The sequence below is a fragment of the Rhinopithecus bieti genome, unplaced genomic scaffold (genome assembly GCF_001698545.2).
Source record: "Rhinopithecus bieti isolate Rb0 unplaced genomic scaffold, ASM169854v2 scaffold_13704, whole genome shotgun sequence".
Classification (NCBI taxonomy): Eukaryota; Metazoa; Chordata; class Mammalia; order Primates; family Cercopithecidae; genus Rhinopithecus; species Rhinopithecus bieti.
In genome coordinates this window covers 5,611,122-5,615,891 of record NW_016808231.1, presented here as the reverse complement: position 1 = coordinate 5,615,891, position 4,770 = coordinate 5,611,122, and positions in this window count along the sequence as shown.

Sequence of the window (4,770 nt, the reverse complement as noted above, 5' to 3'; positions counted from 1 at the left end):
AAAAAAAAAAAAAAAAAAAAAAAAAAAGGAGTTGAACCTCTGATTTTAAAGTTTTAAGTTTTATGCAGTTGCTGGGTTCTGCCATCTTAAAGGCTGTTCTTGGGTACGGTGTGTGATGATTTGTTAGATTGAGACAGCATCATTTATGGGGGCAAGGGTGCTTTGTGGAGTGGGCCCTGTTTCTCTTGTCCTTTTGTACTAAGGAGAAATGTTAAATAGATAGAAACCGACCTGGATTACTCTGATCTGAACTGAGATCACACAGGACTTTAATCACTGAACAAACGAAACTTTATTAGTGGCTACACCATTAGGATGTCCTGATCCAGCATCGAAGCTGTAAACCCTATTGTTGATATGGTCTCTAGAATAGGATTGCATTGTTATCCCTAGGGTAACTTATTCCGTTGATCAATTCATTGGGTCAATGTGTGCTAACTCGCTTAGACTAGTGTGGTCTTAGTTTAGGTTGTTTGGAGGTTGAATTATTCCGAGGTCACTGCATCCACATTTTAAATTTTTTAAAATTTTTTATTGTTTATTTACTTTTTCATTTTTTTAAGACAGAGTGTGGCTCTGTCGCCAGGCTGGAGTACAGTGGCGCGATCTTGGCTCACTGCTGTCTCTGCCTCCCGTGTTCAAGCCATTCTCCTGCCTTAGCCTCCTGAGTAGCTGGGATTACAGGCACATACCACTACGCCCAGCTAATTTTTGTATTTTTAGTAGAGACAGGGTTTCAGCATGTTGGCCAGGATGGTCTCCATCTCCTGACCTCGTGATCTGCCCGCCTCAGCCTCCCGAAGTGCTGGGATTACAGGCATGAACCACTGCGCCCGGCACCCCAACCAAAATTTTTAATGCAGAGATAGTAGGCTAGGGCCTGTAGGTTTTTTTTTTGAGTTTCTATTTTCATTAATGAATGAAATCTCCATAGGGTCTTATGAGAATCTTATTTGTTTATACTGTCTCTTCACAGATAGATCAGTTTCACTGATTGAAAGTAAGAGACAGCTGAACCCTCGTGTGGCCATTCATACAAGACCCTATTTAGGGAATAAGTGATTATGCCACCTTTGCACTGTCAGGGTACCGCAGCTGTTGAACATATGTCACGGGGCACGCAGTGCCTCTAATACTGGTAATGCTAGAGGTGATGTTTTTGGTAAACAGGTGGGGTAAGATTTCCCGAGTTCCTTACAGTTTTTGTAATCTTTTCCTTAGAGCATACCTGTGTTGGATTAATAGTATAAATAATAGGGTGTTTATTATTTGTTAATATTAGGCTGTTAACTGTCAGTGGATTATTCTGGTTTGATGTAAGCAATACAATGGAGAATATCTTCATGTTACTTACATTAACATTATTGCTTCTATTAAGTAATAGATTCGTCTAATGTAATGTTAGGAGTTCAATAGAGTGATTAGGATTTAAAATAACTGATGTTGAGCTTTAAAGCTTTCTTTTTTTCTTCTTTGTTTTGAGATGGAGTTTCGCTTTTGTTGCCCAGGCTGGAGTGCAATGGCACAATCTTGGCTCACTGCAACCTCCGCCTCCTGGGTTCAAGCGATTCTCCTGCCTCAGCCTCTCGAGTAGCTGGGATCACAGGCATGCACCACCACAGCCGGCTAATTTTGTATTTTTAGTAGAGACGGAGTTTCTCCATGTTGATCAGGCTGGTCTCAATCTCCCAACCTCAGGTGATCTGCCCACCTCGGCCTCCCAAAGTGCTGGGATTACAGGCGTGAGCCACCATGCCTGGCCTTAAATGCTTTCCTAATTGGTGACTGCTTTTGGGCCAACTCTGGTGGTAATATTTTTTACTCTCTGGAGGAAAGTCATTTCCTAGGGTCTAAAGAGCTGTTCCAAAGAGGGACAATATTAAGGATGGGAGGTTTGTCTCCTATAAAATGCATCCTTTCTCCTCTGCAAGTTATGTTCACCTGGTCCTGCTCTGAATGAGAATACCCTGGTTCCTGAAAGGCCTGCTCTGTGGTGGAGGGATTGCAATGCCTAGCAAGGTGTGGGTGCTTTAGATAAGTCCTCAGTGTCTGAGTCACACCTCTCCCCCAAACAGATCGATACAACTGGCTTTCTGCCCAAGAGATGATCGAAGGCCGGGCATGGTGACTCACTCCTGTAATCCAAGCACTTTGGGAGGCCCAAGCGGGTGGATCACGAGGTCAGGAGTTTGAGACCAGCCTGACCAACATGGTGAAACCCCGTCTCTACTGAAAATACAAAAATTAGCTGGGTGTGGTGGCACGTGCCTGTAATCCCAGCTACTCAGGAGGCTGAGACAGGAGAATGGCTTGAACCCAGGAGGCGGAGGTTGCAGTGAGCCGAGATCACACCATTGTACTCTAGCCTGGGCAACAGAGTGAGACTCCGTCTCAAAAAAAAAAAAAAAAAAAAAAAAAAAAACGAGAAGGGGAGCTAAAGTGGGGTTGGATACTATGCTGCACGGTGTTACAGAGCTGTGGATCTGGGATGGGAGGGGCCACAGACCTTCCTGCACTGCCCTAAGCCAACAGGACCCTGATGTGCTCTATGTCCCTATGGTGCTGAGGCCTTGACCACTCTTTTATTTTATTTTTTCCTCTTTCCAGCTTTTACTTTAGGTTCGGGGGTAAATGTGCAGGTTTGTTACACAGGTAAATTCCATGTCGAGGGGGTTTGGTATACAGATTATTTTGTCACCCAGGTAATGAGCATAGTACCCAATAGGTAGTTTTCCAGTCCTCACCCTCCTCCCACTCTCTACCTTCTAGTAGGCCCCAGTGTCTGTTGTTCCCCTCTTTGTATCCATGTGTACTTGTAAGCTCCCGGTTACAAGTGAGAACATGTGGTATTTGGGTTTCTCTTCAGTGTTAATTCGCTTAAAATAATGGCCTCCAGCTCCATCCATGTTGCTGCAAAGGACATGATTTAATTCTTTTTTATGGCTGTGTAGTATCCCATGGTGTGTGTGTACCACATTTTCTCTATCTGCGTCACCATTGATGGGCATCTAGATTGATTCCATGATTTTGCTATTGTGAATAGCGCTGCAGTGAGCATATGTGTGCCTGTGTCTTTTTGGTAGGATGATTATTCCTTTGGCTATATGCCAAGTAATGGGATTGCTGGGTTGAATGGTAGCTCTGAGTTCTTTGAGAAATTTCCAAACTGCTCTCCACAGTGGCTGAACTAATTTACATTCCCACCAGCAGTGTATAAGCATTCCCTTTTCTCCGCAACTGACCGGCATCTGTTATTTTTTGACATTTTAGTAATAGCCATTCTGACTGCTGTGAGATGGTATCTCATTGGGGTTTTGATTTGCAATTCTCTTTTGATTAGTGATGAGCATTTTTTCATGTGCTTCTTGGCCACATGAATGTCTGACTGCTCTTCTAATTCTGTTCTGCTCAGCTGTACCTGCCCTGCCTGATGATGGGTGAGGGCAGAGTTCTTAGTGAAGCCTCTCTCACAGTGAGAACACCTGTAAGACTTTCACCAGTGTGGGTTTTTCAGTGGGCACTGAAGTAGGAGCTATTGTTGAAGCTTTTCCCACACTCTGCACACTTGTATGGGACTGATTTTCAATGTGAAAATAAAATATAAAAACTATTCTTGGAGTTATTTCTAAACAGAGCATTAGAATAGCCTGAATCATCAGCATTATCTTTCAGAAAAATCAGATTCATCAAATAGATCTTTGGCCTACAACTGTTAGAGAATGATGTTAACATCATATGTAAGAATGCTACATTTTCTAGGATTTGACATTTTCAGGGATCGAGAATTACTGTATTTTGTAAAAGGAAATACCACTACTAAATGCTGTAAATAGAATGATGTCCTTTGCTTCCAAATTTGATATACTAGAGCAATGTGAAAATAATAAAAGCAAGATGACCAGGAGCAGTGGCTCACACCTGTAATCCCAGCACTTTGAGAGGCTGAGACAGGAGGATCACTTGAGGCCAGTTCAAGACCAGCCTGGTCAACATGGCAAACCCCGTTAGTCGGTCATGGTGGTGCAGGCCTGTAGTCATAGCTACTTGGGAGGCTGAGGCATGAGAATTGCTTGAACCTGGGATGCAGAGGGCACAGTGACCTGAGATTGCACCACTGCACTCCAGTCTGGGCAAAGAGAGAGACCCTGTCTCAAAAAATAAATAAATAAATAAAATAATAAAAGCAAGATATTTTGTGGCAAAGTTATCTCAGGGTAAACACTGCAGCTGCAAGCACTGCTGGCAAGTATTCTTGGGGCAAATGCTTAACTTTTCAAAAAGCTCAAAGGACCGTGATGCTTGTTTTTCACCATACCTTAGACAACTTCCTGCTACCTTGTGTGCACCAGCCAACAACCGTAGAGAAATGTACCTATCTTCTACCACTTTTTATCCATGGCGATTTCATAAAAGTTTAAGTATCTGTGACTCACCATAGATGAATTTTAACTTTGGTTCTAGCTAGTGCTTCTCGTTCCCATCCTTCCTTTCATCTACCATTCTCATCTACCAAACTCTTCAGGAGTCAGAATCTCCTGATGAACCTTGTTTTTCCCTTCCTTCTGTGATCTTCACTCTCATGATGGCACAAATCCTTCCCAACCCAATTCATTTCCTCTTTTCCCTATTTCCTACCCCTATTCCTTCTCTGCATGTCCTACTTCCCTGAAGCAGACTCTACACTTATATATATGTCATTTTCAGGACCCTGCAGGCTTCTGCATGAGTATAGTTTCTAATGGAGAAAATTACAACCAAAGGCCAAGGAAG